Raw genomic sequence first — 27752 nt, forward strand, 5'->3', positions numbered from 1 at the left:
TTGTGGGGTTTTCCTCTCCACATCCTTTTAACCTAATCCAGTATGTAAGTGATAATTTTTCTCTCCTGAGCTCCAATAGTATTTCACCTGCTTCTATTAGAACAGCATTAATGGGGGTTGACTTTATGGCTCCAATACAGAGCCGTAGAGCTCTATACTGTAATCTGTCTATATTTAGGAGTATTGTCTTAGCTGCTGCTCCATAGACTATACATCCATAATCAATTGTTGATCTCATAATAGCTCTGTATATATCAATTAGTGACTGCTTATCAGCCCCCCAATCATATCCAGCCAATGCTCTTAGTAAATTTATTACTTTCTTGCATTTTGATTCTATTTGTTTAATATGCACTTTCCATGTTTATTTATCATCTAGCCATAGTCCTAAGTACTTAAACTTAGACACATTCTCCATTGGCTTCCCATATAGTGTCAACTTCTCAACATCAATCTTTTGCTTATTTGTAAATATCATATAGCAGGACTTACTCACTGACAGCTTAAACCCCCATTTATATGACAATTTTCCCATTTTCTTTATTGGTTCTCTTAATTTTTATCTTAATTTAACACTTCCTCCCCAACCTTGACTTTAATTTTCCTGTCTGATAAAAAGTCTAGTATCCAATTATATAATCTCCCTCCCATACCCATATTACTTAATTTAATGAGCAACCCTTCCCTCCACATGGAATCGTATGCCTTTTCAATGTCAAAATAGACTATTGCCATTAACTCTTTCATTTTCATAGCCTTTTCCACTTCATTACTTACTCGAACAAGAGTGTCAGTTGTGGATCTTCCTTTTCTAAATCCAAACTGATACTTGCATAATAATCCTCTCTGTTCCAGAACATATGATAATCTACTTACTATTATTTTTTCCATCCATTTACATAAGTGTGAGGTCAAAGCAATGGGCCTGTAATTTCCTGGATTAGCAGGATCTTTCCCTGGTTTGTTGAATGGTAATATTATCACCTCTTTCCACACATTCGGAATAACTCCTTACCTCCATATTTTATTAAAGAGTCTCTGTATAATCTTCAAAGTTTCCACAGGCATCTGTCTAAACGTGTGACTTGCAAAGCTATTTTAAGTTCCAACATTGAAATATCCACATCAAGAGCTGACATATCATCTTCTCTCTTTTCCCCTCACATCTTCATTTACCCTGATTGCCCATTCTTTTTCTTGTCTATGTATATCATCTAGATGTTCACCACTGTGTATTGCAGCAAACGAGATTCCCAGAACATCTGCCTTCTCTTTGTCTTCTCTCCATCTTCTGATGCAGGGATTTTTGTTACCTTCCTTTTCCCACTCATTTGTTTAAACATGTTCCAGATATCTTTTAGTTCAGTTTCACTACCAATGGTGGAACAGAATTCCCTCCATGTCCTCTTTTTGGTATTTTTAATTGTCCTTTGGGCAATTGCTCTTTTCCTTTGGTAATAAATTATGTTCTCATGTATTAAGTGTTTCTTTAATACTCTAAATGCTTTATTTCTTTCTTTAATGGTTCTACTGCACTCCTCATTCCACCACGGTACAACTTTCTTTCTCCCTTTTGTTACTTTCCTTGGTATACATAATGTCGAAGCATTAAGTATATAATTTGTTACTTGTCTTGAGCATTCCTCTATGGTACCTTCTAATGTAACCATGTGTGCTGATTTCCTACAACATATTTTTAAATTTTCCCAATCAGCCTTATCAAAACACCATCTAGTGATCGAGTTCCCTACTTGCATTGATACGTTTGTATTTATTATAGTGAGAACTGGGAAATGATCATTTCCTACGGTCGAGTCTTTCTTGACATACCATTCACACTTATTAACTAACTTATCTGATACCAGAGTAATGTCCAAACATGAAATTGACCCCCTATTCACATCTACTCTTGTTCCTTTTCCATCATTAATACAGACTAATGTTCTTTCATCCATTAACTCTTGAACTATTCTTCCATGACTATCTGTGTAATTTCCACCCCATAAACTACTATGAGCATTAAAATCACACCAAATTTCCTTTTTAAAAACCTTTCCTCCTATTTCATTTAACATTTCAATAATTAACTTTTTACATGGATTGTAAAAATTAATTAATTTAATATTTCCTTCTTTTCCTGCACAACAGATTTCAATTACGTTACATTCCCATTCTTCAGGAGATGTAATCACTCTGAAAGCTACCCCATCTTTGATAAAGGTAGCACACCCTCCACTACTTTGATTGTTACCTCTATCATGTCTTATTGCATTATATCCTGGAATTCTAAAATCAAGCTGAGGTTTTAACCATGTTTCTTGAACACATACTATTTCTGGAACTACTTCCAAATCGTAAATATACTTTTTAAATTCTTGACCATTAGCTATAAGGCTTCTCGTGTTCCATTGAAGTATGTGCAGAACCATAATCATCTCAACCCTCAGCATGTGCATTTTCTCCACCTTCAGTTACTGTTAACTATGCATGTATCTGATCTGCTTTAATTTCTCTCATGTCAAGAAACCTACCTGCCGCCTCTACAATGACTTTTATTCTATCACTTTTCTTTTTAAATTGTGAGGTAACATTATTAATGTGACAAATGAAGGCCACATACTTCACTTTCTTCACTACTAATATATCCTCATGAACTTTACACTTGTGATTACATTCAGTCACCATAGGGACCGGTCCATGGATTACCTCCTGACAACCTGATGATATGTCATCCCTTAGGCCTGTATAATATTGGCCTCTTCTGTTGTCATTCCTGTAAGTATTTCCCTTCTCCTTGACTTGCTTTTGAGCTTCTGCATATGAGGTTTTACTCATTATCTTTACTCTTTGAACTTCTTTGGCTTCTTTTTTGCACAATACACCCTCCATAAACTGCACTGTGATCTCCTCCACAGTTACAGCATTTCACTTTGGCCTTCTTTTTCAAATTTTCCATACTCATGCTGACCACTACATCTCGCACATCTTAGTTTACCTTTACATTGCTGAGCTATGTGTAGCATTCTTTGGCATTTATAACATCTAAGAGGATTTGGGATAAATTCCCGTACTCTAAAGATCATACATCCCATTTGCACTGATTTTGGCAAACTTTTCTCAAACTGAATTACTACAGATAATGTTTCCTTAATTGAACCATCCTTTTTACTTTTCAGTCTTGTGGCCTCTATTATCTTACCTCCTTGCATCTCTTTTTTGACATCTTCCATAGACATGCTCAACGGCTAGTATCTTATCCTGCTGCTGTTTGTTGTTCAATAATCTAGCAGGTTTTATTATTGCACTTGTTTGTCTTATTGGATGATAATGCCCACCATCTTGATTGAACTCAACAACAACTTTCCACTCAATAGTTTGTGTAAGATGAAAACTGCTCTGACTATCATGTAGACTAGATCTTGATTTTTTCATCGTATTACTTCTACCAGACTCACTATTATCAGTCGAACTTCTCATTCTAGCCCTCCGATCCTCTCCTTTCAATGCCCTTTTCTGCTTCACAGATTTAGCTATAATCCACTCCATTTCATTTCCATTTTCTCCATCTGAGCTAGTTGACATGTTTATACAGGCAGAGTACAGATTATGCTAACCGCCAAACGATGTTGCTTTACCATACAATTGCGCTCTCCACAAACAACCGCGAATCGACCGCTCCTAGTGTGGCGCGTCCGTCGATCAGCCTGTCGACGTCCGCTAACAGCACCTTTAAGTGTCCCAGTGTTGTTATACTTAATATGAGCGCGCTTGGAATGCCACTTGACCAATCCAGTTCCAGGACTTGAACTTACTGTTATAATTTTCAGCCTAACAATTATATGTTAAGATAGGACCTCTTGAAGGTTTCTTTTATACTCTCAGTTTTCCCTTGCCACCATTGTGTCTTGGCCTTAACCCTGATGAAACAAGTTGCTTAAACCAGTTTAAAAGGTTAGTTCACTCAAAAATCATCTCATCATTTACTCACCCTCATGCCATCCCAGATGTCTATGACTTTCTTTTCTTCTGCACAAATTAAGATTTTTTGTAGATTACCTCATCTTTGTAGGTCAGTACAGTGCAAATGAATGGTGATCAGGCCTTTGAAGCTCCAAAAAGGAGACAAAGGCAGCATAAAAGTAATCCATAAGACTCCAGTGGATTAATCAATATCTTCTGAAGTGAAGTAAAATCGAGCTTGAAATCATGATCGCTAAAGAGACTGCTGTCATGATGTTCAGTGAAAAAGGAGTTATATTTTGGTCTGTTCTCACCAAAACCAACTTTATCGCTTTAGAAAGACATTGATTAAACCACTGGAGTCTGATGGATTATGTTTATACTGTCTTTATGTGCTTTTTAGAGCGTCAAAGTTCTGGTCACCATTCACTTGCATTGTATGGATCTACAGAGCTGAAATATTCTTCTTAAAATCTTTGTTTGTGTTCAGCAGAAGAAAGAAAATCATACACATCTGGGGTATCATGAGGGATATAATTTACATTTTAAATATATATATATATATATATATATATATATATATCAAGCTTTTCACATAAGTCTCACGTTTTGGTTTTCAGGTAAGGTGTATGTACACTGTCAGAAAGGTTACAGCCATTCAGCTGCACTAGTCATTACATACCTAATGCTGCATCACAGAATGGATAGACATGCTGCACTGGCCACAGTGAGAGAGGAACGTGAAATTGGACCCAGTGATGGATTTCTGCATCAGCTTTACCAGCTAAATGACAGACTGGAAGGTGAAGGAAAGCTGTCAGCATTAAACATGTCCCTTTTTTTATTCCACTTTATTTGTGTTTGCAGTTAGTAGTATTAAACAGTGACATATTCTACAGTTCTTCTGTTTTGTTGAAAATACTTTGAGTATTTGTATTACTGAGCAGTGTATGTTACTGTTGTTCTATAGACTATCTGGGGTCGTATTACAGAAACATCCTACCTAGAATTCTATTTTAGCTGTTTAGTAACCATGGTAATTTTAGAATCCTAATTTGAATTTGTCAGATTTTAAGACTTAAAGTGATAATTCACCCAAAAATGATAATTCTCTCATCATTTACTCACTTTCATGTCATCCCAGATATGTATGACTTTCTTTCTTCTGCTGAACACAAATGATGATTTTAAGAAGAATATTTCAGCTCTGTAGGTCCTTACAATGCAAATGAATGGTGACCAGACCTTCCAAGCTCCAAAAATCACATAAAGGCAGCATAAAGGTAATCCACAAGACTCTGGGGGTGAGAAACAGATCAATATTTGAATCTTTTTTTACTATAAATCTCCACTTTCACTTTCAGAATTAGAAAGTTAAAGTGGAGATTTATAGTAAAAAAAAAAAAAAAAAAAGAAAAAACTTAAATATTGATCTTTTTCTGACCCTCACCTATCATATAAATTCTGAAGATATGGATTTAAACAGTGGAGTCATATGGATTACTTTTATGCTGCCTTTATGTGATTTTTGGCACTTAAAAGTTCTGGTCACCATTCAATTGCATTGTATGGACCTACAGAACTGAAATATTCTTCTAAAAATCTTCATTTGTGTTCCACAGAAGAAAGAAAGTCATACACATCTGGGATGGCGTGAGGGTGAGGAAATGATGAGAACATTTTCATTTTTGGGTGAACTATCCCTTGAAGATAGCACGTTTCTCTAATACAACCCCCTTTAATGTCAGATTTTATGTTAAATATACTGTTCTTGTTGCCATAAGAGTATGTTACAGTTGAATAGTCTAGAAAAGTTATGCCCACAAAAATAAAGTTTTTGGTAAAACTTTTGGAAATCATTCGCTACAAAGATAATGCTAATAAGCTGATGCTGGAAACATCAGCAGTCTATTTACTACTTTAGATAAATGTTTTGATTTGATTGTGGGTTTGACAAATGACAACATAATTGAAAAGTCAAAGACAAGAGGTCTTCACAACAGACAACAATAATTTATTAAACATTTATTAAAGTGAAAAGTAGCACACATACCTGAGTTACTCTTAAACCCTTCCCATATTTTCTCTGCTATCCTCTGATTGGTATGCTGTTGTACACATCAATGCATTTTGATTGTATAGCTGCGAAAAGGACATTTTCTAATATTACATATTCTTACTTGATAGTATTGGTTTCTGCATGTGAGAAGATAATTCATCTTAACTGTAAACTTCAGTTTTGACTACATGCAAGTATAACAGCTGAGAGAATTATTATTTTAATTTTTTACCAAGCCAAAAACAGTCCATTGAAGGCCATTAGTTCAAAAGACCCAACTGTTTAAAAGTCAGTTTGATCTTTCTAGCTTGTCTTTAAAAAATTGAAATATTAAAAGAAAAACAAAGAAAGTCTGCATTGCATCCAATAATCCACTTAACTGAGGCATTGTGGGAAATAACCTCATGGTGACCAAGGGCCTTCATCAACTACAGGTTGGTACTATGAGACAGTTTCATAAAGGGATAACATACAATGCTACAAAGGATGATTTAACAAAGCACTAAATGTTCACCACCGACCCATAGCACTAAACAGAAGAGGTCATCTCAACACCACTTCCTGTTTGAGCATGACTAGCATCCAAATTAGTGTTCTGCACATACATTATCTTGGTCTTACATGTCCACAAGCAAGAAAAGGACACAGTGCACACACATACATACTTTTTATGAACAACTGTGCGAGCTTTGTTTTGCGATACAAGTTCATTTTCATGTGTTTGTCATTACAGAACTATTTTTGGTGGAGAAAGTGTAGGTACAAGCATTGCTTCAGGGATTGTTCACCCTTAAATGAAAGTTCTGTCATAATTTACTTACCCTTTCTCCAAACCCATATGGCATTCTTTCTTCAATAAAACACAAAAGACATTACATTAGGTAGAATGTTAGGCTCATTCACCATTCACTTTCATTATATGGAGAAAAAAAAAAAAATGCAAGGAAAGTGAATGGTGACTGAGGTTAACATTCTGTCTAACATCTCATTTTGTGTACCGCAGAAGAAATAAAGTCATACAAGTTTGGAACAACATGATGACAGAATTGTCATTTTTGGGTGAACTATCCCTTTAAAGCAAAATAATACATACATGTCACTTGCTGAACATAAAAATTAATATTGCACTGAACAGCTTTTCAAAATGAAGGCCAGTGAGGTTAGAGGTCTCTTGACAGGCCTGTGTTGAGGATGGGTATGGTTTCAGCCATGTATAGTTGCTTTTATAAGTGTTGTGGGTTAGACCCTGATGAAAATAGTAAGATGATGAGCTCCTGAGATGGAGCCTACATTAAAGTACTAGTAGTGTTGGTTCTCTAATCAAAGAAAGACTGTGTCAGCACTTTGTATAAAGATCTGCTGTAGATATTTATCTGTCTGGGTGGATAAAAATCTTGGCATCTTTTTCTCATTCAGTTTTAATTGGGTTTCTCAACAACAAATTAGGACACAACTACAGTTCATTCATTCAACCCTTATAACTGAAGGCCACTTCACATCATGGCAGCCTGTGAATGAGTTAGAATTACTGTTTAAAGGAATAGTTCACCAAAATGAAAATTCTGTAATTAATTACCCACCCTCATGTCGTTCCAAACCCATATGACTTTCTTCATTGAACACAAAAGGAGATTTTAAGCAGTATGGTAGTCTCAGTGACCATTCAATTTCATTGCATCTTTTATCCATACAATGAATGTGAATGAGCGTCATTCTGCCTAACATCTCCTTTTGTGTTCTCCACTGAAGAAAGAAAGTCATACAAGTTTGGAACAACATGAGGGTGAGTAAATGATGACAGAATTTTCATTTCTGGGTGAACTATCCCTTTAACACTTAGTAATATTTATACATTAGAAATTAGTGTGGCTCTAAATCAAACTTCCCCATGTATAATTTTTATGAGGCATGAACAGCTGTTGACATAGAGGTATTTGTTCTACCTAAAATTTCTAAAATCAACTGATCCCTGCAACAGCATCTTGATATGGGAGATAGACAGCGTTAATTATAATCAGATGTGTAAAACCAGACTGAACACATGAGAAGCACTGTGGCTGTCCACAGTGAGCACTTACACACCCACCATACAGTTCATATTGAAAACAATTACAAAAATGCAGTGCCTGACATGAACTTTGTTCACACATTAGTTTCACACTCTGAACATTTGTTCCTCTTTATCACAACCCATTCACTGTCCAAAATTCACAGTCCCAGTCATACCTTCGTAAATAACGCATTCCATCTGTAAATGTCTTACAAGTCCATAAAATGCATGATTATAACAGCAAGACTTTCTCAGTACAGAAATGTGTTTTATAGAGAATGATTGTTCTCTTTTTATTTTTTTACATTCCTCATCAGGAGATAGAACAGGTTCGCTGTCTTAATGGAATGGCAGGACTTTTTTTTTTTTTTTTTTTTTTACACATTTATAGAACTTTTGGACCTTACATCCCAGACAAGAGATTTGTGGAATCCAGAGGCAGCTAAAATATGTTGGTGAGTGAGAATGATTCAGAGAGCTATCGAAGGGACATCAATGCCCATGTTTATCTGTTAAAGGGGTCATATCATACATTTTTATTATTTATTTTTATTTTCTGAGGTCCGCCTATGTTTTTTTTCCCAGCAAAAACACAAGTCATGATTTAGCTTTTCATTACCATTTTCCCCTCTAGGCATCATTGATGTGGTTTCAGGTTTATAACGCCAAGGATTTCAGAACTAGATGTTTTTGCAAGTTAGTTTCAATAAATGGTCTTTTACTGAGGAGGAAGTATTGAATTCTGAAAGTGACAGTTTCCTTTCAGACATTTTAGCCGCTTTTCCACCATCGGGCTGAACGGTTCTCATTGCGGAATCGTGCCTTTCCATTTCGATCCTGGCTCGTCAGAAAGGTTTCAGTTTCTTTTCCACTGTGGTTCAGCAAAATCAAAATTAGAATGGACCGACTGGGCAAGTGACCATTTATGAGTCGGCACATCACTTAAGTCGTTCCACCAGAATGATTCTCTGTCCTGAGTATGGTTAGTTAACCATGGTGAGAAATCCGGGCCATACTGAACAGTTTTTAAGTGCAATTGCTACTGGAACCGTTAAATGCTTAGAATCGTTCAGGCTAATGGTGAAAAAGCTCATTTTTATTTCAAAAGATCAAGTAAAATTAGTCTTTAAGAGTCATTTCAAGAGCAATTTGGGATTGTTTTGGTTGATCTTGGCCAGTATATGCATGACCAACTTGGCTAGTTGTGAAAGAGTAAACTCTGTTCTAATAAAAAGTGCTTTAAATCAAGTTGGTATGTCCAGGAAAGAAGGCTTTCTGATTCCCCATTAATAATAACAGGGTCTGTGGACAGGGCTTAGCTGACCCTTGCTGGTGCAGTAGATTATGACTGTGGGCAGTGCATCTCTGCAGTGCTGGTGGATTGGATTGAGCCTGAGTCAGGTGCATGGCCTGGGGCCTGATGGGTGCTCAATGCCTGAGTTTGGCTGAGTCACAGTGAGTTTGTCCTGTATGCCCTTTTGTTTGTCTGTGTCACATTCATGCTTCATTATCACAGTGACACAGTATCAGTACAATGGGACATCCGACTGCGGTCAAAACCCTGCTATCTATTTGAACCTGAAAACTGAGCCGGTTAAACTATTTGAAGAGATGCTTTTGGGTCTGGCTGTGTCTTTTGCTGGGCAGGAGTTCATGTACAGCTCTTCATGTATGGTTTTGAGCATGAAGATGGTTGCTTGACTGACAGTTCTTACAAGAATAAGAGGACATAAATGTGTCTGGTTTGGAGGCATGGGGTTGTAGAACTGGGCTGACAAGAAATGAGGTTTCAGGACCTACTGGCTGAGAGCCATTACACTGGGGCCATCTTCCTGTGCTTCTCTCCAGAACTTTCTCAAAGGGATAGTTCACCCCAAAAAATAAAAGTCTGCCTTCATTTACTCACCCTCATGTTGTTCCAAACTTGTTTCACTTTCTTTCTTCTGTAGAACAAACACAAAAGGAGAAATTCTGAAGATTGTACTGGTCACTCTTTTCCCTGCAATTACAATAAATGGGGACTGAATCTTTTGAGCTTCATAAAGGATGCAAAAGCACCATAAAAGTGGTCCTTTATGTGAGAAACAGACTGAAATTTAAGTCAGTAATTTATCTGTTTGTGTTCCACCGAAGAAAGTTGTACAGGCTTTAAAATTACATGAGGGTGAGTAAATGATGACAGAATTTCTATTTTTAAAGGTAAACTATCTCTTTAAACCAAATGATTTTGCTGAACAATCTGTTAGCTCTGTTACAACACAGTGAAATTCATCCACACCTATCCAGGAAAAAACAGAGCCTGGCAGGTCCTCAGAAACAGGGAACAAGACTGACACTTGGGCCCACATTACACAAGTGAAAAGGTAAGAAAGATGACAACATGAGCAGGGGCAGATTTAGGCATGGGCGACATGGGAAGTCCCAGGGCAGCATCTTTCATGGGGGAGGGGGGGTGGGGGGCAGCATGAGGCGCCCACACAGACAAGTGTGCACCCTGAACTCCACCAGCCATCTCATTTCCAACCACCCACAAAGTCAAAACAAGCGCTATAACCGCTACTGATATGAGTGAACAAATGTATGCCTTCTTAGTGTAAATGTGGATATGCTTATGTAAAGGTTTAAGCAGGCATATGTAGGCTATGTCAAGGCAGGTGAGTGTGAATGTACTTTCCAATGCATGGATAAGGGGTGAGGTAGAGTCTGTTTGAAGACATGATGAGGAAAGTGACACTCATTTCATTTCCTCGTGCAAAGAGGTTGTCAAGACTTTCAAAAATTGTGAAGATGAACTATTCAGGGATTTTTGAGCCATGTACCTTTTCCTGATTATCTTAGAGTCATTTGCAAAAATAAATTCCAAAAAACAGCAGGATGGATTGATTTTAGGGGGTAATACTTACACGTGTCCAAACCAGGTAAGCTACAAGAAGATTTCAGTGAGAAGTGATTTGTCTGTCAACACTGAAAGCAGAAATGCTGTGCAATGCGGCACAATTAAAGCTAATCAGAACATTTGATGTATACCATCTGCAATATATCAATGTGAGCAGGACTACCCAATGCCATGCTGCTGAAATAGAAACCAATCAACTGACAAAATGTCTTGTTGCTCATCGCAGTTGGTTAGGACATCAACTCAGATTGACATGGAAGAGATAGCTTTATCGTTTGTCAGTTTATCTTGTCGCATCTGTTTAGGACACAGTGTTTGGCCTCACAAACAAAAACATAGCAAAATTACCATGGCAATGGATATTTGGACATGGTAATACCATGTTATTCTTTGAAGTAACTTAAATAACATGGTAAATGAAGACTGTATATATCAAAGTATCGTGGTATTACCATTACTGAACTATGGTACCACCATACTCTGTAGGCTGAGCTTTCATATGTTATATCTGTAGGCCAGGATGAGAAGATGCATGTGTCTAGGAATGAAGACCCAAGACCAAAAAGCATATTGAGAAAAAGGAGAAAAGCTGTTTGTGTCATATGGAGGCAAACAGCGGAAAGCAACAAGAGGCTATTTAGAAGATGAGGTCACAACATTTTCAGCTTAGGTATCGTATGTATGCAATACATGTACTCTGGTATGTATGCAGGTAGATATGGTAGGTAGGAAGGTATATGAGAACTTTATACACTGCAAGAGGATAGATGAGATGGTGCAGGTAGAATCAAAAGCATGCATACATGTATGTACATGTTGCTACATGTATGTCTATATGCTGGTGCATATGAGGTATGAGAAGGTTTGAACCCATACAAGTTCACACAACATATTAATGTATATACAGAGTGTATGAGTGCATACAGGTAAGTATGTTTTCAAAGGAGATATTCAATGCACTCAAAGAGGAAGCCGAGTGCTAAAATACTATCGTTATTTGAGGGAGCTAAGCATTATTTTTAGGTCTATCTTTTAAAGCAAAGTTTTGCATAATCACGTGGGTGTTTAATGCTGTTCTTGGTTTCCTCTGTCCTTCCAAAAACAGCTTGAACCTTCTTAAACATGTTTTGAAATAGCTATTAGGAGCAACATTCAGGTTACGGAAGTAAACTTCCCATTCATTTTTTCCTTAAACAATTTTATTTTTTAATAATAACTTATTAACCTTTAAATACAGACCTAACGTGAGCTCCAATGTTCTTAATCGATGGTATATGCGTCTGTTGAAGCCATTAGTCAATGTTATTTCAACTTCATTTAAAAAATATTGTTTAATAGCCGAATTCCTGGTTATGAACTACCTATAATCCTGCAAAGAATGATCCACCAATCAGAGAATCGCAGAACTACAAAGTGCACCAAAAGAGCTCTGCAGGTATCTCCCACTGCATAAAGTATTGTGGATGACATAATCGAGTCACCCTACACTCTCAAACTACTTATATTTTTTTACATATCTGAATATTTTGCAATAACTTTAGGTATATATTTTCTGTTCTTATAATCAACAAATTCAAATCAATACTTTTATATTTTTCCATAGTTTTTAATTAGATTATGTCATCTGCAATGCTTCATGGGATTGTAGTTCATTCCCTCGTTAAAGACATTAAGTACACAGTTGTCTTTTTGTCCCGTTTTCAAATACTGTTTTTGCTTCACATGAAAGTTTGTAATATTGTGATTCACCTTGGAGCTGGTTGGTTTGGTTCATGGTTTAGAACTCTTTTGTGAAAATCTTTGAAATTAAATTCCTATGGAAAAAATTAATGGGAAAAATATTTCCGGAACAAAGATGGTTGAAATCATCTGAGCTGGCTCTAAAGCACTCTGAGATCCATTGACTCCTCAGTGAGGAACATTCACTGTCCAGGTCTGTTTGTCATGCTTTTAAAATAAGCTCCTTTTGAAGTTGGGAGGTATGTTGGCACGAGAGGTAGGTTGATGCATGCTAGCTTTTTACTGTCTGTTGGAGGAATCTGAATGGCAGGTGACAGTGGGGTCGAAATGAGTGTAGGCTGACACCCCAAAAACTAATCCCAGACACAACTGACAAGCTACCAATGGTGCAAAAAAAAAAAAAAAAAACCCAGTTCGGTTTTGCATGAGGAGGTAAAAAAAAAAAAAAAAATGATTCTGGTATGCTTTGCAAAAATAAATTCATGATCAGTTTTGCCCCCCCCCCCCCCAAGTTCCCCTGTGGCTCACACCTCCTGATCTTCGAAGACCTCCAGGAAGAGTGGGGGGAAGAGTTCTGTGGGACACTCCACTTTCATGTGCAGGAAGCGGCTGGCGTGACAGGCTCCAATCATGCGGAGGTTCGTCACCTTCATCAGCAGCTTGGGCCAGAAGTGTGAGATGTTGTGCTTGCGGTGGTTGATGTAGTGCTCAAACGCTAACAGGTACATCTCCTGGCACTTATCGATCTTTTCCACACACGTCAGTCCTGAACGATCTGCACAATGCAAGATTGAAACACAAGTAAATTCAGTCATTACATTAATTCATTTGGCAGACGAACCAATACAAAGCGACTTAAAGTGCATTGATGATAGAAAGAAATAGGCGCCATTAAAGTATCATAAAAGTAGTCTGTATGATCACAACAACTCGTGTGCTTTATTCCAAGTATGCTGAAGAAATTTGATAATTTTTTCTGTGGCTTTCTGTATCTCTATTCACTGAAAATGGCATATACCCATTTGCACCTGGTATTAGGATGCATTTCATGAGAACTTCACGGATCTTCTTCAGTGTGTCTGTATTAACATGCAGTGACAAAAATGAGAAGCACACACATCTGAAGCCCAGCAATACAGGTACTTCACTAAAACAACAGATAATTTAGTTCGAAATGTTGCATTTCTTTATAGATTAAATTTCAACTGCATCTGGGAGAAACTGTGGTTTTGTTCGCATTTTCCTTGTTTTGTCTGACTTTGTTGCACTTTATTATCATGTAGTAACACATTGACATTGCGATTGATATATGTCGTCATGAAATCAGAGACCCTCTCCTCGAAATTCGAACACAAGTGGTCACAGGAGACTTATTTAAGTGATCAAATGCAAATAGTGATGTGTCTCGCCTGACCACATGTGGTGACAGAGGGAACACTTATCAATGAATGACGACTAAAATTTGACTTGGAATATAGTGCACGAGTCTTATAGACTACTTTTATGGTGCTTATTTTGGAGCTTGTTTGGTCTGTTTGTTTGAGCATCCCGATCAGCCTGACACAGCAACACTGACTCAACCAATGGTGTGAGTTTGGGTCATTGCAATGCTTTTTAGAAAACCCATATCTTGCTGTAGCTCTCACCTGAACTCATGAGCAGTACAGCCTGCAGCAGTGCCACCTCTGAGTCATCCAGATTGAACTGTGACAGGCTCTTGCCCAAGTCAAAGATGGCATCAGACACCACCCCCAACCCTCCGTTCTTCAGCTGCTCTCGACTGACAGCCATCTCTCCGCTTAGGGTCAGAGTCTCGCTCTCTGGGTCGTACCGCACTGCCGCACGCAAGGACATAATCTCCATACAGCAGCCTTTCAGCAGGATAATCTGGTCTTCACAAGGCAGCTGTACACCAATAATAGAGAATAGAGCATACAGTAAGGATGACCCGAAGGTCCAGAGCCAGTGTGAGATAGTTTCAGGACAGCTGATGGAACTGTTCCTTGCCCAGTGCAGCCTAACAACATTTTACATTGTTTATCAAGTACATATCTTGCAAACTCAAACAATTGGCTTTCTATAAAAAGGGAACATTGTTGCAAATTGAGCTGTTGTAGATTCGTCACCAACGTAATGTTATCTCACATAGATGATGTCAAAATATGCAATAATGTTTTGTGGTAGTCTTGTAAGCATCAGTTAGAACTGGTTTAAAATTATAAACAAATCAGTAACGTGTCACACCGTGTTTAATAATTTTCCAGCAAAAGCGTGCTTATGAATATTCCGCATAAGGATCATTGTTATATCATAGCTTTTAAGTAAACACGTTTTATATTTTTTTTACACTCTAAATAGTTAAAATAATAATAACATTTGAAGCTAAAATAATTATAATATTTTTGATGTGGCCAGTGAAAATTTTGGCAGGGCAAGTAAAATCTGGACTACTGGCCCAACTGTGCTAGTGGAGAAAATCCTTATTGTTGAGCCTTTTACAGGACAACACATTATTCTTTTGACATTTACAGATCTGCCACAGAAATTATGGCCTTTTGGGATTCCTAGTGAGACTGAAATCACAAACATCTCTCCTCAACTAAAGACAGAAAAGAAGCTTCGATTTCCTCCAGTATACTAAGGCACCAAGTGATGATTTGTGATTATGTGTTCACAGGAGCAATTAGAGTGAAAAAATAACAACTGGTTTAAAGCAGAGGAACAGCCCATAATCCCAGCCAATTCTGTTTTAATTAAGGTATTACTTAGATGTGATAACAAACAAGGACATATGTGAAACTAGACGAAACACACAGTGAAAGATGAGAAGTCCCACAGATTTGTGATTTGTGCTGTGACAGCTGGAGCTGAGCAGAAAATTGCTCTTTCACAGCAGTCACTGTCTCTCACAGTTATCGTAATAATGCAGTACAGTGATGTTTATGAAAATGTGTATTTATCAAAAGACATGTGGAATAACCATTATCTGTTCAAGGGCTTTCGGTCACAGTGAAGAAATTAGCAACTGTTTGGTTACATATGCAAATCTATGCAACAACAGACACTAACCTCAGAGAACATGGGCAGTTTTTTGGCAAAGTCCACAACTCTTGTGATGGCAGGGGTGATGATCTTGGTGAACTCACTAAAGGCCTCCAGGTCCACTTTGTCGTTGTCTGATGTGGGGGCTGGAGACTGTCCAATGTCTTCTGGCTGAAGGACAAACAAATATAGGGATGTGACAGGAGTGAAAACAAAAATATCTGACAGATGTTACTAATGAAATGTGACAAAAAACCATCCATACATCCATCCATCCATTAATCACTTCCATCCATCCGTACATAAATCCATCCATCCTCAAACTGATTTATCTGAATCATTCACCCAGCATGTTTTGTGTGAGCATGCTGTTATTTGAATATAAACTGAGTATTAGTCATTGCCTTGTGAAAACGTCATCATCAATGCTCATTGGTCAACGTCGTCAGTGCTCAAATCCTGGCAACTCACTCTGTCTAACACTTCATATTGTTGCTAGGCAACATGCATTTTGACCCCTGACATTCAAATACAATTGTCATGATGAAGGAATTATGCACAGCTTGACGACGTGACAATAGTTGCCGAGGCAATGGGGACGATTCTCAAAAGAACAGTTGTGTACATACTGTAGGAGAATTGGTGCAATTTTTAAAGCATAGGGTGGTCAAAGCAAATATTGATAATATTTATTTTATGTTTACTGGACTTTGTATGAAGTTAATTGATAAATAAAAATGATTCATGCTATTATTTTTGAAAGCATCCTCACTATTCAACAAAACTGCCTAAAACTTTTGTACAGTACTGTACAAGTTGTTATGTCTTGCAAACTTTAACATGTGGTTCTCTTTGATGAATTCAACATGTTGTTGCAAATTCTGATCATTTATATACATCAACAATGTAACGTTATTTAGTTGGCTAACATAGACATGGTTGTTTTTGAGGTTTCGCAAGAATGAGATTGTTGAGTTGAATGAGTTGTGATAGTCTTTGAATCATCAGTTAGCATGGATTGAAAATAATTAATAAGTCACCAGATGCCACCGTTTCCCAGAAAAAATGTGTTTATGAATTTATAGCAGTATAATTTTCAGCTATTAATGCTTAAACATATAAGAATTATTGCAAACGTATTTTTTAATGCAAAATATAGAAGCTCAAAAATATTTTTTTCTATATTAAGATTTACACATTTCAGATATAGCATGACAAATTGGGTAATCTGTTAAATAGTGTATTTATGAATTCCAAATAAATGTTAAGTATTTAATTAAACTTAATGAGGAGAATGAACCTTTAAAATGTAGTAAAAATATTAGTCAGTTTTAAACAGTACAGTTTGGTAAATAGCAAAGCAACTACATTTGCTGTGGCATTTTTTTAACTTATTTTATACTTACCAAAGTTAAAGGAATATTCCAGGTTCAATACAAGTTAAGCTCAATCGACAGCATTTGTGGCATAACCACAAAAATTAATTTTTATTTACCCCTCCTTTTTCTTTAAAAGAAAATCTGGGTTACAGTGAAGCACTTACAATGGAAGTGAATGGGGGCCAATACATAAACGTTAAAATACTCACTGTTTCAAAAGTATAGCCACAAGACATAAACGATATGCTTGTTAACATGATTTAAGTGAGACAACATCACTTTTTAACCTTTTCTGTGTAAAGTTAAAATTAGAGCCAATTTTACAACTTAGTTGCCATGGCGCTGTAATAAAACCCTACAATGACTATAAAAATGATGATTTAAACAGCTTTATGGCTCAAATAATACATGTGTTTTAACAGAGGAATGAAAGTGCTTTTATAAAACTCTAAGCTTCACATTTCTTCCTGTAAACCCTCCAAAGATTGGCCCCATTCACTTCCATTGTAAATGCCTCACTGTAACCCAGATTTTTGCTTTTTCTTTAAAGAAAAGGAGGGATGAATCAAAATGATTTTTTGTGGTAATCAACATTATGCCACAAATGCTGTCAATTGATCTTATTTTGTATTGAACCCAGAATATTCCTATAAACATATTGAAATCCAGCTAATTTAAACCTTTTTTTTTTTAAATAATTTTTGAGTGTACATATTTCTCTATCATATAAAAATATGTTGCTCTTTCATATAAAAAATATGTTGTTAAAAAATAAATAAAACAGTCAGTAAATCAACATTTTCATTTAACACTGAAAAAAGCTTAAGATCACACAGGCATACAGGCATGAGCAGGCCACTTACTAGGAACTTGCGTTTCTGTTTCCAGTGAGGGCCCTGTGCATTGGTGTGGCGGTGAGCCTCGGTCACCATCCGAATCAGCTCCCACTCTGAGACGGTGGGCTCGGGTCGATTGTGCAGCGTCTTCACTATCTCCTCTTTCTTCCTTTTCTCCCTGTTTTCCTCTATCAGACGCCTCTTGGCTACCCGTTTTGAATCATCCAGCACCACTACCAGAGAAATGAATCACAGACAAACAATGGGATGCAATGTTATTTTGCATTAGAGGATTATAGCTGGCTTTTTCAATGGCCACATTTAATTTCTGAGAAATACTTTTTTAAAGACTAATATAAACATTTCGATGTTTATGTTGAGACAGATCAGATCATACTGAATTAATTATAAGGAAAATGTTCTGTAGTCTTAAGACACTAATTATATTGTCACTAAGTCTCTTCTTGCTGAATATTAAAGATCCAATTAAAATCAAAAATTTTAAATTTGAGTTTTGTAACTTTTAGTCCATGTCTGTTTGCTTTGAGGCCATCTACAGTATATGCTAGTGTACGCCTAAACGTTGAGTTTACTTTTAGCCATATACAAATGTAAAATTTACAGTAATTTTCTTCCTGGAAAACTGACCAAAAATACTGATGATTCATTTTGTCCTATACAGACTTTTGTCCAATCAAATGCTCTCTTGAATGAGAATGTCCCTCCCCATACAACCGATCAGCAAGTAACAAATAATGGTTCATGTGATGTAACTAAATCCTGAAATTTGGGGTGACATATTGAAAGGGATGAGGCTTTCGATATGTCCCACCCAAATTTCCTATGTCCATGGGAAATACGTCAACATGCTCTTTAAACATTTTTATGGGGTCTATGGACCTTATTCACAGTAGCGCAATCTTTCATTTTTGACAGGATTAATAAGGAAGATGTGAGGGACAGACTTACAGTCCCTTTGTGTCACGGTTCCAGTGAGTTCATCAGTCTGTCCTGTTTGTTTTGTTATTTCTCTCCCTCATGTGACTCTGGCGCTGTTGGCATGCGTGATCAGTGTTTCCATGGGAACACTGATTGTTCCCATGGGAACGCTGATCACGCCACTAATTAGCGTGCTAGCAATACCTGTCTCTCCGCTAATTCACTGCCCATTTAAGCCCTTCATTGTGTCATGTTCTTTGCTAGATTGTTGTTTGGTGTTTAAGTAACTCACCTCGCTCTCTCTGCCTAGTTGGTCCTGTCTCGTGTCTCTGTTTTGGTTGCCCATCTCTGCCCGCGTGTCGGGAGTGTGGTTGCCTTCAGTTTGCTGTACACCCCTTCTCTTCGTCCACATCTCTTTAGCGGAGGATTCCTCATGAATCTGCTCCTGACTACCCCAACACATGCACTCGTCTACGAACGCACTCTTCACGAAGGATTCCTTATCTCAGATCTGCTCACTGCGCGGTCGGCACACACTCATCGACAATCACACCCATCACCTTCTTCTGCAGTCGGTGCTGGGATCTTCACACCTCACCTGGATCTGCTGAAGTTATAATTTATTGTTAATAAATCCTTTGAACTGTTCCTCTGCTCTTGGGTCTCTTTGTCTCACCTTTGTGACAGAACAATCTATCCTGGATGGACCCAGTGGAGGAATCTACTCTTCACTCCGCCCTGTCTCAGCAGGGAGCCTTAATGTGATGTCAGCAGGATCAGATCTCCGCTTCTAACCGGGCTCTGGAGATGATGGCGTCACAGCTTGCTGAGCTCACCTCTATCGTTCAATAACTCCGCCAGTCTCCCGATTCCAGTTCCACCCAGGAAGCGCCCTCACCGGCTCCGGTATTTCCCCACGTTTCTGAACACTCAGAGGCTCGCATCAACCCTTCAGCCCTGTTCTCAGGTTAGGCAGGGTCCTGCTGCACTTTCCTTTCACAATGTTCCTTGTTCTTCATGTTGCAGCCCTCTGCTTTCCCATCGGAGACAATGAAGGTGGCATGCGTTATCTTGCACCTCACCAGAAGCATTCGCCATGGAGCTCTGCCAGGTGTTCTATCGCTCAGCTCAAGGTCATGAGGCAGCGAGGGTTTTATCCGGACTGTTTCAGGGAAATCAGCGGGTCGCAGACTATGCCATCGAGTTCCGCACCCTTGCTGCATCTTGTGAGTGGAACAATCACGCCAAGTGGGATCGGTTCCTGCATGGGGTTTCTGACGACATCCAGGTCGGAATCTATCACTTGGACCTGCCTTCCCGCTTCAACGACTTGGTGGATCTGGCCATCCGAGTGGATCAACATCTGGCCCTACGTCGCTGCCGCTGCCATTCTCCACCCACCCCGGCAGCTGACCACCATACCCAGTCCACAGTTTCAGCCAGGTCACCAGAATCACGGTCCGAGGCAGAGCCCATGCAAGTCGGTAGGGCTCAGATTTCTCACAAGTAGAAGCAGCGACGCCTCATTCAAGGACTCTGTTTTCATTATGCCCGTCCATTTCTCCATTTCCTGTCAACTTTGGAACATTTGCAGGGAGCATCCGTCTTTACGAAGTTGGGACTTATGCAACACTTCTCACCTTGAGTGGAAGACGGCTTTTATCACCCATAGGGGGCACTTCAAATATTTGGTTATGCCTTTCGGATTGGTCAGTGCCCCAGCCGTCTCCCAGGGGCTCGTGAATGACGTGCTTAGGGATATGGTTGACCATTTTGTGTTTGTCTATTTAGATGATATTCTGATCTTCTCCCAGAATATCCAGGACAATGTTCAGCATGTCAGGCAGGTGCTTCAGCAACTGCTAGAGAATCGGCTGTTTGTCAAGGCGGAAAAGTGCGCTTTTCATGCAGAGATGGTTCCGTTCCTGGGGTTCATCGTTTCATCTGAGGGAGGGCTCATGGACCCTGCCAAGGTCAGAGCCATCTCCAATTGGCCAACCCCAGATTCTCACAAGGCGTTGCAGAGGCTTCTGGGGTTCGCTAATTTCTATCGCAGGTTTATTCATAATTTCAGCCTACTCACCGCGCCTCTGATGGATCTCACCTCCACTCGCACTGTCTTTTGTTGGTCCCCGCAGGCCGAGGCCGTATTTCCTAAATTAAAGAAGCAGTTTTGTGCCGTGCCAATTTTGATAACTCCCGACCCTGCATGTCAGTGGTTTGTGGAGGTGGGTGTGTCGGAGTTTGGTGTCAGAGCGGTCCTGTCGCAGCGCTCTTCCTCGGACAGAAAGATGCATCCGTGTGCTTTTTTCGCACCGCTTAACACCAGCTGAACGGAACTACGACGTCGGTAACAGAGAATTGCTGGCTGTCCGATTGGCATTGGGCAAGTAGTGTCATTGGTTAGAGAGTTTGGGGGTACCTTTTGTGATCTGGACTGATCATAAGAACCTAGAGTTCATTCATAGTGCTAAACATCTTAACTCTAGACAGGCTCCCTGGGCACTACTTTTCACCTGTTTCAACTTCATCCTTTCGTATCGCCCGGGCTCTAAGATCAAGCCCATTTCATTGACTCAATATTTCGAAATCGAGACCTCTACCATCCCACCAGATACCATTCTACCCGCCACTCGGCATGGTATCCTGGGATGTGAAGGCTAAAGCCTGTGCTGCGCTACGAAACACCGCGCCTCCCGCTACGTGTCCAGCAAATCGGTTGTTAGTTCCATGATCAGTTCGGACGCACGTCATACAGTGGGGCTTGTTGTCGCTTGTTATCCCTGGGTGACTTGCACCCAGATGCTCATTAGACAGCAATTCTGGTGGCCATCGCTAATGCAGGACGTACACCGGTTCGTAGCTGCTTGTCCTGTTTGCGTGACTAATAAGACCTCCAGTAACCCCCCCGGCTGGGCTCCTCCAAACACTGTCAGTCCCTTTCGAGACCCTGGTCGCACATAGCCATGGATTTGGTTACTGGTCTCCCCCCTTCCCATGGCAACACAGTAATTTTGACTGTTGTGGACTGGTTCTCGAAGGTGGCTCTTTTCATTCCCCTCCCCAAATTACCCACGGTGAGGGAGACAGCAGTGGCAGTCATTTAACCACGTCTTCTGCATTCATGGCCTCCCCGCTGATGTGGTTTCTGACAGAGGCCCCCAATTTGTGTCATGTTCCACCCCCAGACAAATGGGCAAGCAGAGCAGGCAAATCGGTAATGTGAGAAAACCCTACGCTGTGTGGCCTCCCGTAATCTGTCTTCTTGGAGCGATCATTTAGTCTGGGTCGAGTATGCTCACAAGTCCTTGCAGTTGTCATCTATGGGGTTATCACCCTTCCAGTGTAGCCTCGGTTACCAGCCCTCTCTGTTCCCCACTCAAGAGCCCGACGTTCGGGTCCCATCCATTCATGCCTTTATGCAGAGGTGCCGGCGCACCTGGAAAGCCGCCAGAGAAGCCCTCATATGGACTGGCGCACGTGTTAAGAGGTCGGCAGACCAGCACCGGTCTAAGCCCCCAGCTTATGTGAGTGGTCAGAAGGTCTAGTTGTCTTCTAAGGACATTCCACTCCGACTCCCCTCACATAAGCTGGGTCCCAAGTTTATTGGGCTGTTTCCCATTGCCAAGGTCATTAGTCCAGTGGCGGTCCATCTCAAATTACCTCTTTACCTCAGATGCATCCATCCTGTTTTTCATGTTTCCAAGATCAAACCGGCTTTATGTTCCAATTTGCATCCCACCACACCCATCCCGCCTCCTCCGTGTCAAGTTGAGGGCTCTCCGGCGTATACAGTCAAAAGGTTGATCGACATCAGGTGGAGGGGCAGAGGTTTCCAGTACCTGGTTGACTGAGAGGGTTATGGACCTGAGGAGTTATGTTGGCTCGGGACATCCTGGACCGTGCCCTCATAGATCAGTTCCACCTACGCCAAGTTAATTCTGCTGGGGATGCCAGGAGGTGTCCCTGGGGGGGGGGGGTTCTGTCATGGTTCCAGTGAGTTTGTCGGTCTGTTCTGTTTGTTTTGTCATTTCTCTCCCTCATGTGTCTCTGGCGCTGTCGGCATGCGTGATCAGTGTTTCTATAGGAACACTGATTATTCCCATGGAAACACTGATCATGCCACTAATTAGCGTGCTAGCAGCACCTGTCTCTCCACTAATTCACTGCCCATTTAAGCCCTTCATTGTGTCATGTTCTTTGCTAGATTGTTGTTTGGTGTTGAAGTAACTCACCTCACTCTCTATGCCTAATTGGTCCTGTCTCGTGTATCTGTTTTGGTTGCCGTCTCTGCCCGCATGTTGGGAGTGTGGTTGTCTTCCAGTTTGCTGTACGCCTGTTCTCTTCGTCCACATCTCTTCAACGGAGGATTCCTCACAAATCTGCTCCTAACTACCCCAACGCATACACTCACCTATGAACATACTCTTCAAGAAGGATTCCTTACGGATCTGCTCACTGCTTGGTTGGTGTGCACTCATCGACAAACACACCCATCACCTTCTACTGTAGTCGGTGCTGGGATCTCCACTCTTCACCTGGATCTGCTGAAGTTATAATTTATTGTTAATAAATCCTTTGAACTGTTCCTTTGCTCTTGGGTCTCTTTGTCTCGCCTTTGTGACACTTTGATGGGTTGTCCTGTTGTTTAAAGCATTTTGGACCATTTCACTGATTAAATAAATAAAACATCTTTCCAAGAAATTTCAGTTGACAAAAAAGTCTAGAAAAAATGTGTTGTGGAAAATTAGATGAGATCTATGAACTTTATACAGTGGATGACACTGAAGAGACAGTAAGTCTATCCCTCAAAGCCTCGTTTTCATTCACGTCAAAAATCAAAGATGGCGCTGATGTGAATAAGGTCTATAATGAATATTATGAAAGTGATATTGATTTTTTGCAGTTTTAGTGAATGTGTATGTGAACACTTACAGTCCATGGCCATGCCCATCGAGGTGCACTTCTTGAAGCGGCACAGCTGGCACTGGTTGCGGGGTGATTTTGTCAATGATGCAGCAGCTGTCATACTTGCAGGAATAGGATGGGTGAAGATTCTTCTGTATAGTTCTCCTGAAGAAACCCTGGTAGAAGAAGGAATCAATGAATGAATATGTACTTGGGATGTAACAGTTCACTCATCTCATGATTTAGTTCACGATACTGAACTCACGTTTCACGATTCTTTAAACTAAGCTTGAACCAAGAAATGTTTTATAATTATTATTACTTTATAGACATGCAAAACAGTATGTTTCCTTAAAAATGTAGGTTAAAGTACTGTTCTTAAAAGTGCTAAATAGTCCAGCAGAGATGTACTTGGACTAAAAACAGCCCAGAATAGGGCAATGGTGACACCAAATGGAAATATTAACTAAAAACTATAACTGTCACTGATTACAAGCATTTAAAATATTTTAAAATAGTATTGTCTCTGATTACATCTAAATATTCTATTCAAAAATACATATTTAATCGAAGTGCATGCTTATCCTGTTAAATAATAAAAATGTACTGGTGAAATCAAATCAGACATGACATTTGACATTAGGATTATATTCCACCATAGCATTATTATACTGTGACGAGGAGGAGGGCGTGGCCGGGCCGCGAGTATGCACGCCCAGCGCTGAAGTGTCCTAATCAGCCAGGAGGGGGATAAAGACGAGCCTGAGGCACCAGTTCGAGAGAGAGAGACACACATGGCCGCTGTGTGTTTATGTATAAGTTGATTTATGTCATTAAAGTTATGCTGACTTTTTTGGAGCATGTTGCAATCATCATTTAAACTTACTGTACATTTTCAAAAAAACAATAAAATTCACAAGGTAAAACATCATATTATGTGTAGTTGTGGTGCTTTCAATATAGCAAAGGGTGAATATAATTTACAAACAAAAACTTTTTGTTTTTATTAGCATTTTTCATACTGTCCCAACTTTTTCGGAATTGGGGTTATAATATAATATCATTATTATAGGTTTAGCAAAGTGTATTTGGGTAAAGACATGGTTTGGAAGATGGATTTTTGTTGCACTCTCTCATTAATAACATTTTGTTATTTAAAAAAAAAAAAAAAAAAGTTACATAGTGTAACTTTAAATACACTGACAAGAGAAACACATGACAAAGACAACCAATGACAAGACTAAACTAATAACAAGATAACAAGACTACTAAAACATGAACCAATGAAAAGACAAGACTGATAACAAGTTAACAAGACAATAAACCAATGAGAACAAGATACATGAACATGAGGGAAACAAGATATCACATGACTAGACAAGGAAAACACAGAACTTTAAACTAAGAGCCTTAAATTCACCCAGCGACCTCTAGTGGCCGCTAGAGCAAATGTCCCAAGTGTTACATATATATATATATATATATATATATATATATACACACATAGTAGATTAATATGGCACTCTCATTAAACCTTTGAAAACTTAAAATTTCTCTTGCGCTGTCAGAGCAGATCAGTCTCGCACTCCAAAGGAACATTCGATCCCTCGCGCTGAAAAGGTGCAACTCTCTCCCGCTGCTGGACTTTTTCCGCGGTTTCAGCCATAAACTCATCATACAATGCCTGTGGCTGCTAATGTGCAATTGTATTTTAGAGCTCCCTGTGTCCAATGAAGTGATTTCCATTTGTATGCTCACGTTATGTATGCTCAAGATGTCACGCGTATTGGATAGAACAGATGCTAAAAGAATTGTTTTCTCCACAATGCGCATCATCACATTTTTTAACCGCGATGTTTTATGCCACGATATTCCATTACACCCCTAATATGTACAGATTTATTATATGTTGAGAGTGCTCAAGGATTTAGAATCTCACCTTGCAGCCCTCACATGTGATGCAGCGGTAATGGTATCCTGTAGCTTTGTCCCCACACACCACACATGGCTCATCTTTATCCAGGTAGCTGGGAACATACCCTGGAACAGAGATGCTCTTCACTAGAGAAGCAGGAAAATGGGCTGTTATAGCAGAACACACACACATGCACATACATGTTGGACCACTTCTACAATCCCAAGAGACCCAGAAATCTTTACAACTCTGATTGCCAGTAAAATGTATGATTACTTAAAGACCCCATTTCAACCTGGTATTAAGATATGTTTCGGGTGATCCGATCACATGGGGTCAGCCCTAAAAACAGGTCTAAACGGGGTCTAAAACACTTTGTGATCGGATCACAAAAACCACATCCGAATGTAGTCAAAAACATATGTGTCCACATCACATCTGATGTGTAAACGCTAATCTGTCCTGTATGCATCCCAGCAGTAGTGAAACACCACCCCTCACCTGTCAATCAACCGCTGCGCTAAAACAAGAGTTTAAACTTTGCAGGTTACGAACGGCTTTAAAAGGAAATAACCATCCAGTAGGAACATTTTAAAATGTGGATACATAAACAATCACGAGAGCTTCATGGATCTTCTTTAGTGTGTCTGATATCAACACAGATGAGAAGCATGAACACCTGAAGCTCGTTTAATACAGATAATCCACTAAAATAACAGATAATTCTGCTTCAAATGTTGCATTTGCACTTTGACTAAATTTCAACCGCATCTGGGAGAAACAGCATGCCATTTGTTTTCATGCTTTCTTTGTCTTTTCTGACTTTGTTGCACTTTATTATCATGCAGTAACACAGTAACATAGTGACTGATGTATGTCGTCATGAAACAGAGACCCTCCCCTCCAAATCCGAAACAAGTGGTCACAGGAGACGCATTTAAGCGACCAGGTGTAAACAGCGTTATGTCTCACCTGACCACATGTGATTGGATCACATGAGACACATCGTAATACCAGGTGGAAACAGGGTCTAAGATAAAGGAGTAAAACCAAATTGGGCATCTATCATTGCATTTGAATCAGAAGCATACATTCATACACACGCAATCCATTGTAAGCCCAAAATGTTTGAGTTGCCACTAGATGCAAAATCCTTACCAGACATGCTCATAGAGCATTGACTGTTCTTTCTTTTCCTCTTCACTCCATTTGGCCACCTGGAGAAAGAGAGAGAGACGGGGAGGGGGCGATAAAGTGAAATTTGACCAAACTAAAGAAAATCTAAAGTTTGTAAAATAGATTGCTATATAATTTGCATTATAGTCATTATTATTTCGATAGTTTAACAATGTTCTTATTATGTAATGTTTAATCACAATTTCCAACAGTATATGTGCATGCATCATGGGAAATTAATCTAATTTATTTACTTTTTTAAAAAAGAAATGAAAATTCTCACCATATCATTACCACCACATCTCAAATTTTGTATTGTGTGATGGAAATTAAATATTTAACATTTTATAAATACAATTGACAAACCCTTTAATATTGCTGAGGCTTATTTCATAGCTTGCATTTTATGTTTCATTAATACACACAATTAAATAATATTTTCATACTTGTTACATGATTTGGTAAAATTACAGCTTGATTTCTTAGTTTTCTTCAAACATCACTTCAGCTAACAACATACTTATAGGGATAGTGATGAAAATGAATGAAAATTCTCTCATCATTACTCACCCTCATGCCATCCCAGATGTGCATGACTTCCTTTCTTCAGCAGAAAAATAGAAAAATATCGCAGCCCAGAAAGTCCTTATAATGCAAGTGGATGGTAACACTATTTTTAATGCTCCAAAAAGCACAGACAATCAGCATTAACGACATCCATACGACTACAGTTGTTAAATGAATGTCTTATAAAGCGATACGATCGCTTTTGGTGCGAAAATTAAATCTATATTTAAGTACTTTTTAACTATAAATCATCACGTCAGGTAAGCAGCAGTATGCAAGTTCACG

At 39.1% G+C, this 27752-nt stretch overlaps 1 pseudogene; it reads right to left on the bottom strand.

The window, feature by feature from the left end:
- Nucleotides 1-5953: 5953 nt before the first annotated feature.
- Nucleotides 5954-27752, bottom strand: part of LOC127451331 (thyroid hormone receptor alpha-A-like) — a 66151-nt pseudogene continuing 44352 nt past the window's right edge.

The sequence above is a fragment of the Myxocyprinus asiaticus genome, chromosome 14 (assembly GCF_019703515.2).
Source record: "Myxocyprinus asiaticus isolate MX2 ecotype Aquarium Trade chromosome 14, UBuf_Myxa_2, whole genome shotgun sequence".
Lineage (NCBI taxonomy): Eukaryota > Metazoa > Chordata > Actinopteri > Cypriniformes > Catostomidae > Myxocyprinus > Myxocyprinus asiaticus.